The sequence below is a fragment of the Bidens hawaiensis genome, unplaced genomic scaffold (assembly GCF_021521415.1).
Source record: "Bidens hawaiensis isolate Kalapana, Puna unplaced genomic scaffold, B.hawaiensis_p1.1 tig00012897_1, whole genome shotgun sequence".
Lineage (NCBI taxonomy): Eukaryota > Viridiplantae > Streptophyta > Magnoliopsida > Asterales > Asteraceae > Bidens > Bidens hawaiensis.
In genome coordinates, this window is record NW_027492076.1 from 136,828 (window position 1) to 148,562 (window position 11,735).

The window sequence follows — 11,735 nt, forward strand, 5'->3', positions numbered from 1 at the left end:
TCAATATATGACCTAATTGAAGGTGTTTCATTAAAAAGTCATGTCACTATTTATATAATGAATGTAAGTGTTGAAAAATTAAAAGTAGGGTTATGTGACATGTAATAAGATGGGAAAGCTTCTTATACGGTTCCCGCGGGGGGGGGGGGGGGGGGTTTACATCTACATCTATCCGGATGAGCCTCTATCGAAACATTAACCTTAACGTGATGAAAACCCTAATTAAATTGCATAATTATAACAGGGGAAGGGTACCTACATAACTGGAACTTATAATAACAATAACTAATTAGACCTCAAAGTGGACAACTCGTATCTATCGATTGAATTCATCGTTATTGTCATCAATGCGTTCAAAAACTCATCATTAAAATGAATGAAAATTTGACGCATTGTTGCAGTAGCTAAGACACAGTTTTAAATGTGTTAAACGCATTGTTGGACCTTGTTTAAACGTACAGTTATAAATACTTATCTACCTATATTATTAAAGCAAGACAATGTTTCCACATGTCATTTAGTTTGACCCTTCACATAGGCTGCAAAATGATTGTGGCTTACCAACTCAATTAGGTTAAATTGATGTTAGCATTTTCTTTTCCTTAATTGTTTTAGATTCACAACATTCCATTTTGTTATATTTTTTTAAACACCCGTGTATTACATTATATCAAATTTAAAAAAAATCATTTAAAACAAAAAATTAATTACTAAACATTATTCAAATAGAGTAAAATTACGAATTCTTCTAATTAATATTTCAAAACAAAATAACGAAGCATATAAAAGTAATATTTGAGATTTAAAAGTTGTGGAACCATATTTAGATACAAAGTCATACTTCAAGTGTAGAGAAACCAGTTAAACAAAATAAACTATAATTGCTGTTTTCAGTTTAAAAATATAGGCATGCTTATAGTCCATATTTCTTTTAGCCCAATACCATTTATAAAATTTTTATTTCTTTATCCCAGTATATATTTTAATAGCCCAAATTCTCTAAGACTTTGACCGGTGACTCGATTAGCAATCAGTTGATTCAACCAGTCTTGTACGGCTGCCCAAAATCCCACTGATTGACTTATGAAGTCATAGTTATAACACGTATAAATATTTTTAGTTAAGTAGATATTATTAACTTAACCGATTTCATACAATTTTTCTCCTTTTTGCAAGCCCTTTAGTGCTCAAAAGGTAAAGGTTTTGATTTTTTTTAACATATACTACGATTCCGTGCTTAAAAAAATCAGCCCAAACCAACAAATCGCAAAAAAAAAAAAAAAATCGTTTTGGCTGATCCGATCGAGAAAACCAATCTGACCAGTTTTGTTTAGTTAAAAATTTTGTTTAAAACCGGTCTAGCTGGGAGCTGAAAAGAACACGGTTCGATTAAAGAGAAAACCAGTCCCCACCAAAAAAAAAAAAAAAAAAAAGATTCCAACTACTTGACTGGGAGTGGTTCGAAAATTCATCAAGATGATGTTGAATGAGTTGGACTGACAAAATTTGGTTGACAAATATACCAACTTTAATGTGATCTGAGTATTGGAACCTAAAATACATGACTATGAAATAACTCTCATGATCGTGTCGCAAAACAAAGCCTAAAATATAAGGAAAAAACAGCTACTAAGTGTTATTTTCATTTAGGCATTTGATCTTTTCTTCGATGCTCCGATAACACATTATGATCAAGGGGGAGTAACATATCATAAGTGTGACCAGAGCTGCAATGCATGCCGCAACAATCCACACAGGCACGGCGTTATTATTCTCCCGATCTACGGACAGTTTTGATGTCGTATTTGACAAATTTATATTCCCGTCATAAGAGAATATAACATTTGTACTAATCTGAGGAACCGGACCGGATAGCTGATTGTTGGAAAGTAGTATCTGGGTCAAGCTTGTCATTCCAGTCAAAAAATTTGGAATAAAACCTGAGAATTGGTTGTTTGAAAGATCCAAGATTTCAAGTGATTGTATTCCGGAAATAGATTCGGGTATCGGGCCTTCAAAGTTGTTGCTGCTGAGATTCAAAGCAATCTGCAACTTTGTGGGTAGATTCCTTATAACACCACTGAGTTGGTTGCTCCCAAGTTGAAGCTCTAGCAGCGATCCCAACTCACCGAACGAGTCGGGAATTTGACCGCTTAGATTGTTGGCTTGCAAGTCAAGATTTGTTAAGTTCTGCAACTTTGAAAGTGATGGTGGGATAGAACCATTCAGTGAATTCGAACTCATGTTTAGTACCACAAGAATCTGTAACTCACCGAGTTCGCGTGGGATCTCTCTGGTCAGACTGTTGTGATCAAGGTGAAGTCCTTGTAATTTGCTGAGATTGCCCAACTCGCGAGGAACGTTACCAGATAATCTGTTGAGTGACAAGTCCAAAAGCGATAAGTTCTTGTATAATCTCAGCTCGGGCGGGATCATCCCAGTTAACCTGTTGTTATCAAGTTCTAGATATGTTAATGATGGAACATCATTCCCGAATGACCATGCTGGTATCTCCCCAGTTAACCGATTATTACCTAGCCTTAGCCTAACTAAACTTTTCGACACGTTTGAAGGTATAGAACCCTCTAAATTATTAACTGATAAATCGACAGTCAGCAGATTGGGGTGTGACAAAAGGTCACTGGGAGCGGCCCGTTTAAGTTATTATAACTGAGGTCTAAATTACTAAGATAATCAGTAATTCCAAGTGGGACTGAACCATTAAAGCCGTTATAATTAGCAGAAAAACGTTTTAAAGTAGTGATTCGTGCGATCAATTGTGGGATTTCGCCAGTGAGTTCATTCGAAGAAAGAATAAACTGTTGTAAACCGGACAGTTGACCGATCCCAGAAGGAATTGACCCGATGAGGCTATTTTCTGAGAGAATCAACTGTTGGAGTTTCGACAGTTGACCGATGCCATCAGGAATTGACCCGGTGAGTCGATTGTAACTCAGATCAAGAACAGTAAGATTACGCAATTCTGTATATTGTTCAGGGATTCTACCCTGAAAAAAGTTATGGGAAAGGTCTAAACGTTCTAAAGAAGTCTGAAAAGCGGGCAACGAGCCGGTTATGTCGTTGTTGCTGAAGTTCAAAGCCTTCAAACTACCGCAAGAAGACGACAACAATGGAGGGGCGATTGAAGTGAGTTTGTTGTAGGAAAGATCAAGGAGTTGCAGGGTTTGAATTTGGCAAACAAGGGAAGAACAAGAAGAATCGGAGAGAGCAAAAGAGGAGAAAGAAAGCTCAATTATGGAGGAAGTGTTACATGTGACGCCTGTCCAAGAACATGGGTTTGATGAAGAGTTATAGTTGTTCCATTTGGGTATGAGTTTTTGGAGGTTGTTCATGGTGGTTATTTGAGAAGGTGGTAGTTGAGAATAAGCATGGTGAATGATGATGAGGAAGAAGAACAGGGGGGCTATGGGTACATGTACATGCATGATTCTAATGGCGGTTGATGCTCAAAGTTGAGCAACCAAAGACGAGTGTTTCTGGTTCGTGAGGAAATAGTAAAGGAGACGTGAGTTTCATATGGGATTCGAGTTACGTAAGTCCGAGTCAAGAGAGTGAAGAGGTAGGTCCCAGCAGAGCCCAGTTGGACCCGCAAGACTCACCTTGAAGAGGGATGTCTGCGCAAGGACCAACTGGTTCCGCAGGACCAACCATGCTCAGAGATGAAGACCTTACGCGCAGTACGCCAGCTGTTCCCGCAGGAAAAGCCTCCCAATGGTGAAGTACCCCGCCTGTTCCCGCAGCTGCGGGTACAAGCCATCAGGGAAGTCTATCCGCACTAACAGCAAGGCTACACGCATAAGGCACTAACTCAGTAATTCAGTAGTCACCTGAAGGAATGAGCAAGGCGAGAACACTCCCGCCCAAATGAGCCAGTCCGTACGCTTCTGGAAGGTCTTTTGTACTATACCTGCCAAGGTATGGACAAAATAGACAAGATCTGACCAGAGCGGCCCATGAACCAATCACAGGGTGACAGCTCACCGACAACAGTACGAGGAGCACGCTCTAGTACAAAATGTCACAATCAGCCGCTGCCTACTCACCAACCCTTGCGTGGCACGTACATAGCCTGCAGTTGGTGGAAAAGGAACAGTACACAGCCGGCCATGTCACTATCAGCCGCTGCCTACCCACCAACTACCAGCATGGCACGTGCGTAGCCCACAGTTGGTGGAAAAGGAATATTATACAGCTGGCTGTACCTGCTTGGAAACCTACCTTCGGCTATAAATACTCCAACACCTTGGAACGGTATCATTATCTTGTATCTTATCTTCTCTAGCAATCTCTCTTTATATACACTTATATTCAGAGCAATCTAGTCTGATTCTCACGCCGGAGGGTGGTCACAAGGAGGAACCCCCCCTTCTCAGTGACGAGCTCACGGTGTCTGTTTTGCAGGTCTTCAGAATAACCATCTCTGCCGGACCTAACCCTCGTGGGAAACATTACTTAACCCCCAGATTATCCATAATCTACTCGGGGTCGCCTAGTGTTTCTTCATTGGCGCCATCCGTGCATAAAAGCTAGAACTAATTCTCAGTTTTTTCAAAAACCTCTGAAAAGATGGTTAACGTTACTCCGGTCCCAAGGCCAGTGAGTGACCAAGAAACCCCGGTAACCACAACCCCAGCTACTGGGGGGAACACCGGCGGTTACACAAATTTTACGAACACTACCCCGGTTACCCAAGCCGGGGCAAGTGCAGTAAACAATCTTTCACTTGGACTCACCGATGCCCAGTTGGAGAAACAGACGAGGCTCCCCCGCCAAACACTCGATCAAGTTTAGGCGTGGGCCGAAGCACGTCAGAAGGAATTCCAAGCTGAGTTGGATGAACGCTTGCGTTCACTCCAACAGGCTGACGAATTCGGAAGCACTCGACAACAGCTCAACATGAGCAGTGAGTGCGAGTACTCGGACGATGATCGAGAGGAATCCGACACCGACGCAAACCCTTGCCATAGGGCGAAAGGGAAGCGTAAGGAAACGGACTTCCAACCAAGAAGGAATTTCGGAGAAACCTTCAAACCAAGGACCGCGGGGGGAAACCCACGTGACTTCTCCAAAACCTTTAGACCAACTGTTGCAAATGCGGGAACGTCCAAGTTTGCAAGGGACATTGTGGAAGCAATCGCCCCGAAAAGTGCCAAACAAATGTCCAACATAGGCACTTATGATGGTATATCCGACCCAGACGATCACTTGAACAGATTCATAGCGGGGGCAACCGTCAGCAATTGGACGGAACCCACGTGGTGTTATATGTTCCAGATGACGCTGGTTGGAGCGGCCAGGGCGTGGTTTGATCGTTTACCGGTCCACCACATCTATGATTGGGCGGACTTTCAACACAAGTTCAGCCAACACTTCAGTCAACAGAGGAAATATACTGAAGAACAGTGGACGATCCTCAACTGCGTCAGAGAGGAGGATGAATCCTTACTAGACTTCATCACGCGCTTCAACTCCAAAAAGCTGAGTCTGGGCACCATAAGCGAAGATCTTGTTCGCGCCGCTTTCATCCAGGGCGCCGAATACCCAGAGCTTATCCGCACGTTGACGGGTAAGGACGGCATGCCATCCACATGGGATGCCATCATGACGGCGGCCAAGCGCTTTGCCGAAACGGAGAAGCAACTGGGTAAGGATCTTCCCCAGAATACACACCTCTACACGCAGAGGACTAGAGAAAACAACGTTCGGACCGCTCGGCAAAACAAAAAGAGGAAGCTAGGTATTTGGCAGTCAAGGGTAAACTTTGACACCTCATCCAGCTCTCGCCCTCTAGTGGGCGGAAGGGATAACACGCACCCATCAAGCCGAAAACACCGATGGACGCCACTCACCAAAAGCGTCACGGAGATATTTGCCACCGAAAAACTCCCATGGCCAAAAGCTCCAATGATCCGGCAGCGACCTAATGCGGATCAGAGCAAATCCTGTGACTTCCACGGGACAAAGGGTCACAGCACTGAGGAGTGTACATCCTTGAAGGATATTGTTGAAACATTCGTCAATGATGGAAGACTTACACACCTTGTGGCATCAATCAAGAATGGAGGGAGGAATGATAAACGATACAAAGGCAACGGACGAAAGCCCGTTGACATCAGCATCCACATGGTTCATAGTAACATCAGAGGAAGAAAAAGACGAATAACAGAACCATGCGCGTGGAAGGAAGCTGAGGTGCGCTTCCCGCGAGTGCCAGGAGGACCCAGCAAAGAAGGCCCTATCGTCATCAAAAGCCAGCTGGGGCACTACATTACTTCCCGCACTCTTGCTGACAACGGCGCCTCGTCAACGGTGATGTATAGGCAGTTCTTCGACAAACTAGACGACGAAGACAAGGAACGCCTGGAAACGGTCTGCGCCTCGATGGAAGGGTTCGACGGCAGCACAAACACCCCCTGGGTATCCTATCTTTCCCCGTCATTCTCACGGACGGGAAACACTCCTGCACAGAAGATGTGGACTTTGTCGTGATGAGGAAGCCACACCACACGTACGACATTCTCTTCGGGAGAGACGGGATGGCAAGATTCAATGCCGTGGTATCTTCAGTCCACGGCATGATGGGATGGTCAACAGCTGAGGGTGTAGCGATGATCACCGGCATTCCCCAGGTATGCATCGCATCTGTCTCATCTAAACCCAAACCAAAGATGGCTAAACCAACCATCACCGAACCGGAAGAATGGGCCTTCAATGGCAAATACCCTGACTAGGCCGTTACCATTGGCCCAACAGTCATTGATCCTACGCGCACCTTACTCAAACGCTTACTACTGAAAAACGCTGACATCTTCGCATGGACACCAGCTGACATGACTGGGGTACCTTGAAGTAAGGCAGAGCATAAGCTCAAGTGTGACCCGGCTTTTACGCCAGTCATACAAAAGCGCAGAGTAATGGGGGCGGAACAAGCTAACGCGTGTAGAACCCAAGTCAAGGAACTCCTTGACGCGGGCATCGTACGCGTTAGCAGATATCAAACATGGGTTGCAAATCCCGTTATGGTACCGAAGAATAACAAACAATGGCGCATGTGCATAGACTTCAAAGACTTAAACAAAGCATGCCCCAAAGATTGTTATCCGTTACCCGAAATTGATCTCAAGGTAGATTCGTTAGCACCGTTTCGCCTTAAATGCTTCCTGGATGCGTATAAGGGGTACCATCAAATCCACATGGCCGTTGATGATCAGGACAAAACCGCTTTTCGGACGCCCGATGGCACATTTTGTTATCAAATGATGCCATTCGGACTTAAGAATGCCGGGTCCACGTACCAACGCCTGATGGACAAAGAGTTTCATGCCCAAATTGGGAGAAACTTGGAAGTCTACATGGATGACTTGGTCATCAAAAGCCCTGACGCGGAAGCGATGTTGAAGGACATCGAAGAAACTTTCAACACGCTCAGGAAGATAAACATGAAGCTCAATCCGAGCAAGTGTTACTTTGGGATGGAAGAAGGGAAGTTCTTAGGAGTCATCGTTACTAAAGATGGCTTCAGAGCGAACCCTGAAAAGGTCGAAGCCATTATCAAAATGGAATCACCGACTACCATCAAGCAAGCTCAGACACTGAATCGACGACTAGTCGCACTTAACCGCTTTTTGGCAAACCATGCGGATAAGTCGTTTCCATTCGTGTCAACACTGAGAAACTGCTTAAAGAAAACGCACTTCCGCTGGACACCAGAAGCGGAAGCAGCGTTTCAGGAGATTCGGTCACGCTTGATCGAACTCCCAACGCTCACAGCACCAGAAGCGGGGGAGGAATTAATCCTATACCTTTCCGCCACAGATAGAGCAACCGGAGCAGTCCTGCTAGTAGAACGAAAAGGCATCCTGATGCCAATCTACTATGTTAGCCGTGTCCTAACAGACGTAGAAACCCGGTACTCTACCCTGGAAAAATTAGTCTTAGCACTTGTACAGGCTTCACGCAGGCTAAGACGATATTTCCAAGGTCACCCAATCACCGTTCTCACCAACTTCAAACTTGCAAACGTTCTAGGCAAACCCGAATTGTCGGGACGCCTAGCCAAATGGGCAATAGAATTGGGAGAATACGCGATAAAGTACAAGCCAAGACCAGCCATAAAAGGCCAGGTCTTGGCCGACTTTATTGCAGAAGTCCCTGCTTCGCGGGAGAAAGAGTGCCAGGAGGAGGCTCAACCCTTCCCAGCACAGGACATCCAGGAGGTCTGGCGACTCTACACTGATGGAGCAGCCAGCAACGAGGGTTCAGGCGCAGGGTTGAAACTTACCAACCCAGCAGGTCAAGAATATGCTTACGCTATTCGACTGGATTTTCCAAGTACGAATAACGAAGCGGAGTATGAAGCATTCTTGGCCGGGCTGAGAATTGCGCGTAAAATGGGAGTGAAAAACTTGGAAGCCCACGTGGATTCGATGTTAGTAGCCAACCAAATAAACGGGACGTACACGGCCGTGAACGACACAATGGCCCTGTACCTCGCACAAGCAAAGACCCTTATGCGCGATTTTAACGATTGTAAAGTCATACACGTCAAGCGTAGCGAAAACAAATCTGCGGATGCGTTAAGCAAGCTTGCATCGTTAGCCTTCACCCACTTGGGAAAGGATATCCGCATTGAACTCCTTGGAGCACCATCAGTCTCGCACAAGGAAATCTGTGTCATCTAAACCGGCACATAAACATGGATGACACCAATAATAAATTACCTTGCGGCGGGTATACTACCAGAGTCAAAAACACAGGCAAGAAAAATACGTTGTAAAGCACTGAACTATCAACTCATCGATGACGTCCTTTAAAGACGTAACTTTCTTGGCCCACTCCTAAGATGCGTGGACAACCAAGATGCGACTACCTCATAAGGGAAGTACACGAGGGCATCTGTGGAGTACACGCAGGTCCACGCGCTGTTGTAGCTAAGCTTAACAATGCGGGATACTTTTGGCCGGGGATGCATACGGATGCGCTGGCATACATCAGAAAATGTAGGTCTTGCCAGCTCTACGCACCCAACACGCATCGCCCGAAGAATGAACTTGTTCCAGTCACCTCTTCATGGCCATTCCAGAAGTGGGCCATCGATGTGACAGGCCCATTTCCCACAGCAGCAGGAAACGTTCAATTCCTAGTGGTAGCCATCGACTACTTCACCAAGTGGATAGAAGCAAAACCCTTAGCCCAAACAACCGCAAAACATATCAAAAAATTTATTTGGGAATTTATTATTTGTCGTTTTGGACTTCCACAGACTTTGGTGAGCGACAACGGCACCAACTTTGCTGACAAGAAGCTACAAGAGTGGCTGGAAGAACTTCAAATCACCCACACCTTTACCTCAGTGGCGCACCCGCAGGGTAATGGTGAGGTGGAAAGAGCAAATAAAAGCATCGTCGACGGCATAAAGAAAAGACTCTTTGAACACAGATCCGGCTGGGTGGACGAAGTCCCACACGTCCTTTGGGCAAACAGAACGCTGAAAAAGGCCAGTACGGGAGAAACCTCGTTCAGCCTCACTTATGGCACTGAAGCCATGGTCCCGGTCGAAATTGGTTTACCCTCACCAAGGGTCTTGATTCAGCCAGAAGACAATGATGCGGAAAGACGGTTAGACCTTATGCTAACCGAAGAACGCAGAGACTTAGCCGCAGTGCGTGAAGAGAACTACAAGCGACAAATGCAAAAGTACTACAACACGCGGGTAAAACTCTGCAACTTCAATGTAGGAGACTACATATTGCGTAATAACGAGGCTTCAAACCAAGAGCGCCAAGGAAAGCTGGCCCCGGTCTGGGAAGGACCATACATTATCAAAGAAGTTTTGGGAAAGGGCGCATACCGGCTTGAAAGGCTCGATGGCACTCCCATCCCAAGAACATGGAATGGAGCTCAATTACGCAAATGTTACATGTAGATCAATTCCAAACTTGTAAAGAAAATGCCTAGAGCCACTTCTAATGGAAATGATTCTCCTTTATCACATTGTGTTGATAGCTTTACCTTTATACTTATGAACTTTCCACTCTGATGTGCCGGTATTCACCGCATAAATATGGGAAGAAGTAAGTCGTTGCGTGTGGAAGGCGGCAAAACCCGCATAAACACATAAAACGGTAAAAATTTCTAAGGGAAAGATAAGGAAAACCTTCACGCAGGTCAGTTATAGGTGAAGTTTGGTCATCCTACTAAATGCAAGTAACGGTCCTACCCGCACAATCATGATAGAGGAAACTGAACATTAACCTATTAACAACCGCGCGTCGAAAGGTTAACTTATTCAAAACACTTAGAAAATTTCTAAGGAAAAGATGAGGAAAACCTCCACGCAGGTCAGATATAGGTAAAGTTTAGCCATCCCACTAAGTGAAAGTGACGGTCTTACCCGCACAATCACGAAAGAGGAAGCAGAACTTTAACCTATTATCTACCACGTGGAAAGGTTAACTTATCCAAAGTACTTACGAAATTGCCAAGTTAAACTAGAATATGCATGAGCAAAACATATAAGGTTTACAAGGCAAAGCATTAACAAAAGATTTATATTCCATCAAAATTCAAATATTACAAGAATTGCTGGGCACATACCCGCGTACAAGAATATAAATCTATACAAAAATGAAAATCTACTCTAACGGTAGAAAGGGATCTAAAGGATCAAGCTTCAGGACTACTCCCACTTGGACCCGCACCATCAGTAGAGCGTGGCGGTTCAAGGAAAGCCTTGAGAAGAGTTAGCCCATCATCAGCAGCACTAATCTCGTTCACCTTCTCCACCACCAGATGCGGGAAGGCAGCATACTGATTCACTGCTTGGTCATAAGCAGCTTCAGTATCCACATCGTAAAGAGGGAAGTTGGAAGGCGGGACGCCTTGTTCAACAAACCCTAGACCAAGCAGGAAGCCAGCCTTTTCCCCATCCTCATGAGAAGCGTTGAGGGCTGCGCTCATCGCATCGTCATATGATGTGTTCGTGAAGACCCGATGCACAACCTATAAAATAGAAGTATATCAAAAACTCTTCTAAGTGTAAGGAAAAGCGTAAAGAAATTGTGAAACTGCGCATACCTGTGACAACGCTTCTCGAAGAAGCCATTCCTTGGTAACCAGAGCCTCCTGGAGGGCAGCTTGAGCTTCATTACGGGCGCGTTCGGCTTCGTTCTTTATAAGGTTGGCAAGCAACACATCTTTGGCTGCAGCCTCTTCGACGCCCTTTAGCTTACGCTCAGTGTGGTCAAGCACCCCCCTCTGGTCCAAGATCTCTTGGAGCTTCTTGGCATCTTCCATGGCCAAGGCATCATGAGGCTGCTGGAGCCTTTCTAATTTGGCTTTAAGTTCCTCATTCTCGATGCGTAGAGGCTCAGCAACAGCTTCAGCCTTGGTGGCCCTCTCGGCTGCGTTCCGTGCAGTTTCATTGGCCAGCCGAAGCTGTTCGTTAACAGCTTGGGCAGCCTTGGAACGGGCCTCGAGCCGGGCCTGAACTTCAACCTCGAGGGCCTTGAAGGCCTTCTCCTTTTCCGCAGCAACGGCGGCAAGCTTCGCATTCTCCTCCCGGATAGCCCGCGCCTGAGCCACTTCAAGGCTACGCGTCGTCTTTAACTTGTCGTTTTCACGACAAAGTAGCTCGACGCGCGGCTGCATCCGGGCGAGGAGGATTCGGAGCTCGTTGGACAACCTACCTTCCTGGTAGCTGGCCATGGCCTCCC

General features: G+C 45.5%; 1 pseudogene; it reads right to left on the reverse strand.

Moving 5' to 3' along the window:
- Window positions 1-1,629: 1,629 nt before the first annotated feature.
- Window positions 1,630-3,446, reverse strand: LOC143542508 (uncharacterized; annotated as a pseudogene).
- Between the last annotated feature and the right edge of the window lie 8,289 nt (window positions 3,447-11,735).